Source organism: Rattus rattus, chromosome 1, assembly GCF_011064425.1.
Source record: "Rattus rattus isolate New Zealand chromosome 1, Rrattus_CSIRO_v1, whole genome shotgun sequence".
In the NCBI taxonomy this organism is placed as follows: domain Eukaryota; kingdom Metazoa; phylum Chordata; class Mammalia; order Rodentia; family Muridae; genus Rattus; species Rattus rattus.
The window spans coordinates 53227157-53239574 of NC_046154.1; positions in this window are offsets into that span (position 1 = coordinate 53227157).

Below are 12418 nucleotides of genomic sequence, written 5' to 3' on the forward strand. Positions count from 1 at the left end.
GATTCCACGTAGAGTGTGTAAAGTGTGCCTAGCCGGACTTTACAGTGAAGCCTTCCTTAGACCTTCTCCTTGGCCTGTCCATGGCAGTCATCCCAAACCAGGCTTGCTTAGGGAGGTGATGTCCATGTCACATAGGTGTCTGGCTAAACTCCCACATAGGACAGAGGGTCGCTGATAGATGTGTATTGGAAATAGAGTTCAGTCCTTTGTAGGCCAAGAGCAGGAATTAATCTACGTAACATGGTATGGAATGAAAAATCTCTGTTCAGTTAAAGTTCTCAGAAGGGGACTTGATTTGACAGGAATATGGGGTTTAATGGACCCCATCAGAGACAACTGTTTGACAAGGTTGTTCTAAGGAGCAAAATTAATAACCAAGAAAATGTTTGGCCAACTATGAGCCCTATATAAAATACTAGCCTTTCACAAAAGTCACCTGATTTACCACGAAGTCAGTCCTCACTAAGTAACTTTTTGGCTAAGTGCCATTAGGAAAGGGAACTTCTGGTGTGTGTGTATGTGGAGACTTTAAATGAGAGGTCAGTTTTCCATAACTATGGAAGCTCTGTGTGTGTGTGTGTGTGTGTGTGTGTGTGTGTGTGTGTGTGTGTGTATACAAATATACATATATATGAACAGTGTGTGTGTGTGAATGTGTGAGTGCATGTGTGTCTGAATATGTAAATGCGTGTATGAATGTGTAAATGTATGTGTGTGAGCATGTGTGTGTAAATGTATTTGTGTGTGTGTTTGTGTAATTGTGTGTGTGTGTCTGTGTCTGAGTGTGTAAATGTGTGTGTGTGAGTGTGTGTGTCTGAATGTGTGAGTGTATGTGTCTGGATGTGTGAATGTGTATGTATGTGAATGTATAAATGTGTGTGTGTGTGTGTGTGTGTGTGTGTGTGTGTGTGTGTGTGTGTGGTTTCCTGGTTACTGTGAAATTTCTGTTGGAAAAACAGACTTAGTCCCTGACCTCTGTTTTGCCCAGGGTTACCAATAGCCTTCAGTCAGGAACAGCCAGTCACCGGGCGTATCTAGGGTTCTAGGCTGTTATACATCCAGAAACAAACATCAAATAAGAACAGCTTAAATGTTGCTGGCTTGGTCTTTAGACGCCACATTTGAGACACGCAAGACCTTGACTTTGGAGCTTATAGTTTTCCCCTTTCTCTGTTAATTTTTGTTGTCATTTTGGATTTCTTTAAACCTATTCTACGTGCCTGTATGTATATATGTGCACCACATGGGTGCCTGGTACCGGCAGAGGTCAGAAGAGGTTGTTGGATCCCTTGGGGACAGAGTTATAAATGGTTGTGAGCTGAGATGCCACTCTTAGCCAAAGAGATCTAGTGGCTGAGGAGAGAGAAGGCCAGGAGCAGATTTCTCCAGAGTCTCTGGGAGGAACTGCTCTGCCCACACCTTGATTCTATCCTTTGAAGCCCATTCCAACCTCTAGAGCTGCAGTAACATATACTTATAATATCTTATAATAAACATTATAAATGTATAAGGCACCAAGTGGGTGGTATTGTGCTAAATTGTAAGACTCAGGTGGAGTCTCCAGTCTCAATCACAGGTACAAGAGGAAGACACAAAAGGAAGCCTGGCTTACATGAGTGCCTGATAACAAACTGCGGGGACCACAGCCTTGCCCAAAGGCCACCACAGAAAATAACCCTGCAAGGACATCTGCCCAGCAATTGCTTGTTCAACTGGAAGCCAAGGGGACTAGAGGTACCCTTGTTGTTGATGCCTGTAGCCAAGGCTAACTGAGGTAAAGCAGTTGGTAGAAACCTCCTTTGCTTCAAGCAGTGTCCTCTGGCCTCAGCCTCTTTTATCAAATACACAGCTTACTGCTGTGTTCCCACTGCAGTACTATGCCCAGTTGAATAGTAAACGCTGGAAAATATCCCCACGTTTGCTCTTTAGGTTTTGAGAATTGGAAGCAGCAATGGAATCTAATACGGAGGCTAAGCCCAGAGGGAAGGAAGGAAGGGGAGGAGGAGGCAGAAGAGGAGGAGGGGGAAGAAGAAGAAAGAGGGGGAAAGAGAAGGGGAGGGGAGGAAGGGGAAGAGAAAGGAAAGGAATAGAGAGAGGAGAGGAGAGAAATGGAGAGGAGAGGAGAGGAGAGGAGAGGAGAAGGAGAGAGGAGAGGAGAGGTGAGGAGAGGGAAGAGAGGAGAGGAGAGGAGAGAGGAGGAGAGGAGAGGGAGAGGGAGGAGAGAGAGACAGACTACCATAAACCCAAGAAGGAAATGCCCCTGATGGAGAAGCTCAATCAGTGTCCATTTGTCTGGTCATCCTGGAACAAAAGTAGTTGGCAAAGTAGGTTGATGCCTATAATCCCAGCACTTGAGAGGTAAAAGAAAGATTGCAAATTGAAGATTGGGTGGGCCACAAAATGGAGAGAGAGAGAGAGAGAGAGAGAGAGAGAGAGAGAGAGAGAGAGAGAGAGGAGATGCTATTAAGGTCAGAATTCGAAAGCAGCCTCTAACCTCCCAAATTTTGGAGGAATTATAGGATATGATATAGACCCTGGGTGCAAGACTCTCTCTTCAATGTTCTTTATAACATAGATTGCTGACTGCAAATGAGCTCAGTCAGTTTCTTGACCCAGAGTCATTGTGAGAATTCAAAAAGCACATGCCGTGCACCTCACGTACAGCCTGATATATTTTAGCACCGAGAACAGTGTCCACTCAGTCTGGAGCATTTTGAAACTTAGAGCATTGAACTGGAAAAATGCATACTTAAGTTTAATTCCGCAGTTAAGGCTGCATACTACTCTTCCAGAGGACCCCAATTCAGTTCCCTGCATCTATGTTGGTTGGGGCACAGCCTATAACTACAGGTACCTTCTCATCCACATACCCATGCCCATACCTGTGCCCATGCCTACACCCAGACACAGGCACAGACAGATACATATTTAAAAGCAAAGTAAAACAAGGGCAGTGCAAATAGGACATGTATATTATATTCCCTTGTCAGGGACTATCATAGAAGAGGGGTGGAAAATTCTAAGAGTCAGAGGTCATGGGGGGGTGGGGAGACTGGAGAGAAACAATTTCTTCTCGACATTGCAGGACCACCCTGCCCATGACCTCACAGCAGCTGTAGGTGTCTACAGAAGACACACAAAGAGTCAAGCCAGTCAGCATTCCAGCATGGAGAGGGAGGGACTCATGAGCCCCTGCCCCAAGCTTGATGGCCTGAGTGGATGACAATTTTCTTTAAGAGTGTAGTCCATGGTAGGCCCACTATACTTCAGGGGATGGTCCCACATACATAACAATATGGGAAGCACAGATTGGAAACAGTGGACTATAGAAATAATAAGAGGTCAGAAAGGTTGGAAAGTGTAGGAAATAGGAATGGATGGATCTAGGAGGAGTTAGGGGGAAGAGTGTCGGGGCAGTGAATGCAATCAAAATGTATTGTGTGCATTTGTAAAATTCTAAAAAAAAATTATAACAATATTATATCAAAAACAATGAAACGAGTCAGTTCATGCCTTTTATCCCAGCACCCAGAAGGCAGAGGCAGAGAGATCTCTGAGAATTCAAGGCCAGCCAGGGTCAATATATCAAGAAGCCAGGGATACACAGTGAGATCTTGTCTCAAAAAGTAATAACAATACAATGAGCGTGTAGAGGGACCTCTGCTCGCCACATTGTCTCCAGCATATACAGCGCTATGGTAAATGATGGCAAAATTAGAGAGAACCAGCCCCAGATGGCTAAACAACTGAAAAAATGGGTATTTCCAAATAGCTATGAAAGAGCTATTACTATTACTCAAGCTTGGGCCTTCTGAGTTCAGTGCCCAGTTGCATAGGCTGTCCATGCAGCCAGTCAGCCAGGGAAGAAGCAGACCCTTCTCCTGAGATAGGAGAGAAGGAGGGAGGGAGAGTGACACTACTAGGAGGTGTGGCCTTGTTGAAGTAGGTGTGGTCTTGTTGAAGGAAGTGTGTCATTGTGGGTGTGGGCTTTAAGACCCTCATCCTAGCTCCCTGGATGACCTTCTCCTAGCAGCCTTCAGATGATGTAGAACTTTCAGCTCCTCCTGCACCATGCCTGCCTGGATGCAGCCATGCTCCTGCCTTGATGATACTGGGCTGAACCTCTGAACCTGTAAGCCAGCCCAATTGTCCTTATGAGAGGTGCCTTGGTCATGTGTCTATCTACTGCAGTATACCCTAACTAAGACAGGGAGGGAGGGAGAGAGGGAGGGAGGGAGGGAGGGAGGGAGGGAGAGATGGAGGGAGGGAGGGAGAGAAGGAGGGAAGCACAAGCAGAGACAGATAACTCAACAGCAAGAACTAGAAGAGAAGAACCAGGGAAATGATGTAAGAAAGAACGCAGTGATTAGCCAGTCAAAAGTAGTGTGGTCTCTTGGGTCCCCCATGTTTCCCCAAGTGTGGGAGGCCACTTTACACTCTGACTAAAGAAGTGAAGAAATACATTGAGTGATCTCTAGAAATATTTCTAGTTACAATTATTCTATCACAATTATTCTAGACACAATTATTCTATCAAGTATTTTAGGGGAAGGATTCAGAGTCCTCAAGCTTCTGTGAAAAAAATTAGTGGAACTTCGAGCAATGTAGAGCTCATACTCAGGATATACATGCACCTGCCTCTTTCCTGACAACCGTGTTTTGGTAGATAAATATTTCCAGTTTTAATTACATTTTATTTATATTTATTTTTTTAAAGAGTGGGGGGGCGTATATGCGTGCACACCAGCACGCACCAGCACGCACACATGCTGTAGCACGCATATGGAAGCCAGAGGACAGTTTGCAAAGTCCATTCTGTCCTCTCACCCTCTGGGTCCCCAGTACCAAATTCAGGATGATAGGCTTATCAACAGGAGCTACCCACTGAGATAACTCACCCCGGCTGCTTGCTCCCTTTTTAAAACCTTTGCTTATTTATTTTTGTGTGTACAGGTATTTTGTCTGCATATAGATCTGTGCAACCCATGCATGCAGTGCCTTAGTAAGCCAGAAGAGGGTGTTAGACCCCTTGGGCCTGTACTTAACAAAAAGTTGTGAGCTATCTCATGGGTGATGGGACTCAAACACATTTCCTCTGGAAGAGCAGCCAGTGCTCTAAGCCCCACCCCTAGTTATCTCTCCAGCCCAGTATAGTTTATGTCTTTTTCATCTATCTATCTATCTATCTATCTATCTATCTATCTATCTATCTATCTATCTATCTATCTATCCATCTATCTATCCATCTATCTATCCATCTATCTATCTGATTTATTTATTTATTTATTTATTTAGAGACAGGGTCTCACTATGTATAGACTGGCCTGGAATTTGCCATGTAGACTAGGCTGGTCTTGAACTCACAGAGACCCATCTATCCCATCATAGCCTCTTTTTCAATCTCTTCTCTCTCTCTCTCTCTCTCTCTCTCTCTCTCTCTCTCTCTCTCTCCTCTCTCTCCTTTTTTCTTCCTTTCTTTTACTAATTATTTAAGTTAGCACGCAAAATAATGGGTTTTCCTATGAGATTGTTCTAATAAAAGTATTTATCGGTGTGTGTATGTTTGCACGGGCACCACAGGACACATGTAGAGAGGTCAGAGGACAACTTACAGGAGTTGACTCTTTCCTTCTACCACACAGTCCCGGGGATTGAACTCAGCAGGTCTGGCTTGGCAGCAAGCACCCTTACCTCCTCAGCTTTCTTGTCGGCCCCACCAAGACATCTCTGTTCTTTTCTCAATCTTTAAGCATATGCTAGTTTTTATGACTATTGTAATTGCTTAAGAACACTTTCTAATGTTTGCGCGTTTTCATGACTACCTAACATTCCATTGAGTGGACATAATGCAATTTATTACTCCCTAGGTACTTGGTGACTCAGTTCTCTTCAGTGTTTAGTCATTACAAAGAGCAGTGTCCTAGATTTTTTTTTTTTTTTTTACTCACAGCAGCTCCATCTTGCTCTTAAAAAGTACTGTTTGCACACACACACACACACACACACACACACACACACATTTAGAGCTCACAAATTCCAAAGTTCAACGCTCACTGGGGTCACTGGAGGAGGGTGATTGATAAGTTATGACAGGCAAGCATAGAAGCCCCAGAAAGACGCCACCTCAGTTCCCTCCCTGGTCTGACTTTCCCCAGACGAGCAGTCTCCACTCACTCCCAGTTTCTTCTCTCTCACAACTTTGGCCCCTGAGAGGCTCCAGTCTGCTTTGGAGCTGGCCACCCAGGTTTACACTAGAGTTGGGAGGCAACATTGCCTGACCACGTTGCTTTTTAATCTCTGCTATCAGACTTCTGACAAGGGCAGATTCCCTGCCCTTGTGATCTGGGTGGGACCTTCTGTTCAGTGGTGAGAATGGATTACTAAGTGTCTGCCATACTCTACTCCACACAGCCACATCACCAAGACAGGGCTCCTCTGACCTTCTGTGAGTCTAACACCCAGATCTACTGAATAAGCCAAAAATTCCTTGTATGTGTTAGATCTTAGGGATTTGATTTTCCTCTTATTGTAGACAGACAGACAGACAGACACACATAGAATTTACTAACTTAATCATTCTATGTGTACAATTCAGTAGCATTCAGAACATATCTACCGTTCTATAAATGTCACCCCTGCCCATCTGCAGAATTTCATCACCCTTCCAAACTGTAGTCTTTTACTTACCATTTTCACAATTCCTTTAGATATAGCCCCTGAGTCCATCGTTTAGAGAAATATGAGATACCCACTTCCCAAAGAAGGCGGGGGAAGAACATGATGGTTCCAAGTATCTACTGAAAATACCATTTTTTAAAGAAATCACTATTTCTCTGTTTTGTAAATGTGTACGTCTGCATGCTGGTGCCCACAAAGCCAGGAGAGGGCATTGGACCCCTGGGAGCTGAAGTTATGTAGATAATTAATTGTGAGCCGCCTGATGTGGGTGATGATGACAACTGAACTCAGGTCCTTTGCAAGGGCAGCAAGCACTTATAACCACTGAGCTACTCACCAATCCCCCCCCCCAGTGTCAAGATCTTTGGTGGCACAGAACACTGGTGTGCATTGTTTTATGTGCCCTTGTCTAGCCATAGACTTTTGCTTGCTTGGGTGTAATTGTTTTTCAGTGTTGACCGAGTCAAGCTCTCATGCACACCAGTGTGTGCTTTACCACTGAGCTACATCCTCACAGGACTGAAGCGTGCGTGCGGAGGGAGTCAGATCTGCTCATCCTCTCCCGTGTTACTGACAGGGTCCGCTCGAGATGGCGTCTTCTCCTTCCAAGGATGTTCCTCTTCCATGACATCTCAGAGATGTACTGTGCAGTCAGACTTCATGATTCCGAGAGCCCATTTCTTACTCTTTCAGGCTGTAGAATTGGAAAGAAGGATTCCAAATTTGACGTCGGTGGCTGGGCTCTATAAGCGTAAGCCCACAAGACGTCTGATGGCTGGGTCAATCTACTAACTCCCACGTCGACACACAGGATTTACAGTAATAGCGTAATGTACCATGTGGTGATTTTGTAAACACCAGGGTGGAGAATGGGTTAGCGACTCCTTCACTTTTACTGTAAAAGTCCTAAAATATTTGCTGGTATTACTAAGGCAATTTTTTTTTAAATGATGGAGAAACCATTAAGAGGAAACATGTGCACTTTTGCTGGTATTTCATGGCTTGTTCAAAGAAACATACTGTGCCTAATCGCCTTGATTGCTTTTTTTTTCTAAGTGAAAAATACCTTTGCCAAAGACTCCATTTTAAACAAAAATCACAGGAAGAAAGCTCTTATGGGCTGAAGCTGCCCCTGGCCTTCCTAACAGCTCCAATGGTGTTTGCTAAAGGACGATCTTTCCATTAAATTAATGGCTATACAGTGGATTAGACACTCACCTTCCATTTGTCACTCAGAGCCATTTCCTGACAACACTTATTTGAAAAGGAAGCTACTCAGGGTAGCTGCAGGAGTTCTCGGGATGGCCTTTATATCTGACGGTTCTTTTTACATAAGGCTCACACCGTCTTTTGTGTTCTTCCACATTGAATTATGTGTCTTCTCTTTGCCCATCAACCTGATGCTACTTCACAACTATAATTTTGCTATGAATCATAATGTAAATATTTTGTAGATAGAGATTTGCCAAAGAGGTCAAGACCCACAGGTTGAGAACCTCTAAGCAGGTTCTCAAAACATGGGGAAAGCCAGTAAGCGGCATTTCTCCGCGGCTTCTGCTTCAGTTCCTGACTCCAGACTGTGCCTTGAATCCCTGCCTTGGCTTCCCTTTTATGATGAACTGTGGTCAGGACGTGTAAGCTAAAATAAATTCTTTCCTCCCTGAGTTGCTTTTGGCCATGGCGTTTGTCACAGTAGTAGAAACCTAACTATTACAGACTGTTAAGGTCAACTTTAAGAGAACATTACAACCCTAGCCTCTTTAGAGCTTTTTCTTTCCAGGGTGATGGTCTTATTTGTATATTTTGCCTGTGGCTGCTAGAAGGCCAGCCACCATATTTGTGTTCCAGGTAAGATGGAGCAAAGGATTAAGGAAAAAGTTTAGGTCTTCCCACCGCATTTGAAAGACCCTTTCCAGAAGCCTCATCCTAAAACTTTTGACAAAGAAGCCAAAATCAAACCATGGAAAAGGGAGAGCATCTTCAGCAGATGATGCTGCTCTGACTGGATTTCTGCAGGTGGAAGAATGCAAATGTCCACACTACCACCCTGCATAAAACCCAAGTCCAAGGGGATCAAAGACTTCAACGTAAAACCAGGCACACTAAATCTAATAGAATGTGATTAAAAGTGCGGAATAACCTTGAACTCATTGGTACAGGAGACAACTTCCTGAACAGAACACCAGTGGCTCAGGTACTAAGATCAACAAATTAATAAACGAGACCTTATGAAATGGGAAAGCTTCAATAAGGCAAAGGTCATTGCCAATAGGACAAAACTGCAGCCTACAGATTAGGAGAAGATCCTCACCAACCCTACAATAATATCCAAAATATATAAAGGACTCAAGAAGTTAGACCCCAACACCCCAAATAACCCAATTTAAAAAGTGGCATACGGGGTTGGGGATTTAGCTCAGTGGTAGAGCGCCAGCTCTGAAAAAAAAAAAAGAAAAGTGGCATACAGACCTATATACAGAGAATTCTCGACAGAAGAATCTCTAATGGACAAAAACCAGAAATGATCAACGTTCTTAGTCATCAGGGAAATACAAACAAAAATGATTCTGAGATTCCACCTTCCATTCCCAGAATGGCTAGGATCAAAAACTCAAGGGGCAGCACATGTAGGCAAGGATGCAGAGCAAGGGGAACATTCCTCCATTGCTGGAGGGAGTGCAAACTCCGAGTATTTCTTATTGGCCACAACATTTATCAGGAGAGAGTTTACTCCTGAGTATGCTCACTGACCCAAGTCTTATTTTGTTTCCAAGAAGGATAACAGTGGAATAGTGATATCTGTCACCGAGATCCATCCTTCGACTTTTTTTTTTGGTTCTTTTTTTTCGGAGCTGGGGACCGAACCCAGGGCCTTGCGCTTCCTAGGCAAGCGCTCTACCACTGAGCTAAATCCCCAACCCCATCCTTCGACTTTTATATTTTTACAGCACCCAGTGAGTTCTCTGTAGTCCTGGTAGACAGCGAGGCAGAGAAATAGAGAGGGAGGAAATGAGATTTCGAACATTGATAATGAAGACATTAAAAAGATGGTGGTTTCTAATTTATAAGTGCTTTCCTGAAGAAAAACAGACCCTAGCTGGTTTCTCCCTGCACCGCCTGCAACTAGGACTACATCACAGGCTGCTCATAAAATTAACATGGACATTAGGGAAGTGCGGCCAGGCCATTGGAAATTATTTGAAGTCCATTTATTGTGTTTCCTTCTGTCTTTGTTCTTTGCATACATTTTGTTTCCATTTGCAAAATTGGTATCATAAAATGTTCTCTTTTGCAAGGGAAGACACAGCCGTAAACAACCCCCTCTGGCAGCATGACTGGGCTCTTAGAGCAGAGTGCTCACATTTCCAACAGAGATGACTGCTTTGCTGGCACTCTCCTGATTTTATTTTGATTTGAAAAAGAATTCCAAAGCTTGAAGGAAAAATAAAAGCTTTGACAATTACCTAAAACATGTCCCCAGCCCCAAGATTAACATCAAGAGAGGGCCTTTGAGATGAAAAACACATTCCTAGAACTTTCATTTTGATACAAATTTCAGGTCTCCGTGCCCCTTGCCTGGAACTGTTCTAACTCCGGCTCATCATTCACGTCCTCTCTTGTCTTCTATTTTATTTTTTTGAAAATATTGGAGACTACATGGGTTAGGGACCCCTTAAACATTTCAGAATATTTATTGGGAAAAAGAAGACTCTGTTATATAACCAAAGGAAAAGATCTAAAACAAAGAATTACAGACTGAATCAGATACCACTACCTGAATGCCCCAATGATTGCTCCAGCAATGTCTTCTTTTACCAGTGGAATTAGTTCAGACCAGGCGCTGCCCTTTGTTACTTTGTCTCTTTCATCGTCTTTAATCTGAAACTATTCCTCCGCCCTTTTCAAACTCTCTCCAAGTCAGCATCTTTTAAGAAGAGTCATTTTCGAGAATGTTCTCTGGTTTAGCTTTTGTGACTTTACCTGATAGTTCAAATATACTTCGGTTGTACCTTTTTTTGTTTGTTTTTTTAAGGAATGGGATCTTGGGGGCTGCCGAGGTGGCGCCGTGAATAAAGTGCCAGCCCGTGTAGCCAATTGATGAGCTTCGTGTTAAGTGAGATCCTCTGTCCAAAAACGTAAGCAATAGACAAAGATGCTTGACCTCCACATCTGGCCTTTGCACACAACACATGCGTGGGACCAACAAGGAGCATCGCCATGCCCGGTTCCGTGTAAGTGACTCTTAATTGTAGACTCCCTTATTCTCAAATGCTGAGTGGATTTGATCATTCCCTCCTCGTGGAACATTAAAGTCATATTTTTATTTGTTGATATTGAGCAAATTTGGCAATGAATTCTGTGCTCGATATTGTGCATGTGACATCAGGTACCTTCAGGCCTACCTCTGTGCCATAAAATAGGATGTCCCAGGATGCTGTGAAGTGTTGGGAGGAGAGTGTATGTGACAATCTAGGTAAGTGAAAGCAGCCAGAAGAGTTGATTTCATTTCTAACTTACAATTCCAGTTTTGAGATGTACAACTTCCTTCAGGAACTGAGTGATTTTAGAAACAGGGTTCGCATCAATCAGAAAGCGAAAGAATTAGTGAAGCCTGCTGACTTGTGCATGATTTATGTGACTAGAACAGTTCTTCCTCCTCCTTTCCTTTATCCCTTCTTCCTCACCTCCCTCCTCCTCTCCCTTCTCCTGCTCTCTCCCTTTTTCTTCCTTTCTTCCACTGGACACATATTGAATGCCATCTTCTCCTCTCCTGGTCTGTATAGGTAGAGGAACAGACAGATTTGAAGTCAATTCTAACCGAAGGAGACACACAATAAATACAGAACCATGTTTCTAAAAACAGATAGGATAGCAAACAGAAAAATAGCAACAGGAGGGAATGAGGATTTGAGCAGAGACACAAAGGAGGGGTTGTATGATTTTTAGCTTCAATTAAGTTGCCACAATCAAGATCGCCTGAGAAGAGAGTTTCTGGGACTGTATTGGTCAGGTTGGTCTGGGGGCACATCTGTGAGGAACTGTCTAGATTATGTTACTTGGCAAGGGAAGACCCAGCCCACTGCGGGTGGCACCATTTCCTAGGTTTACATCCAGAACTAGGTAAGCGTGGAGAAAATGAGCTGAACAGCAAGCATGCGTGCATTCATTCCTCTCCAATCTTGACTGTGGCTGTGATGGACTAGCTACCTGTTCCCAGCCTCTCGACTTCCCAGCTCTAGTGAACTGCAAACTAGATCCATGGGCTAAAGTCAAGTCTTTCTACCCTAAGTTGCTTTTTGCCAGAACCTTTGATTACAGCAATATAAATGAAACTATGACAGGAGTCTGAGAAGAAGAAAAAACAACTAAGCAGAGGAAATAGTTCAGAATGGCGCAGGACTGAGAGTTCACAGGAAGAAAGATTGATAGAAGCAGGCAGGCAGTTCTGTGGAGCGCAGCAACCTTCAGCTTTCCTCTGAGAGCTTCATTATAGGTGAGAGCCGAATTTTGGGTGATTGTAGGATTGGACCACCATAGAGTTGTGCAGTGAACACCTCTTTTCTAGAAAACATGCTATTGACCAAGGTAGTTCACATCATAATCACTAGAAAGACTGAGGCAAGAGGATCATGAGTTCAAAGCTAGTCTGGGGTACATTGTCAGGAGTCATCATAGGAGAAGCTAAAAACTACTAGGTGATCTTCCTGAGATGGGTCCACCGTGGATTAAAGTCTACAGC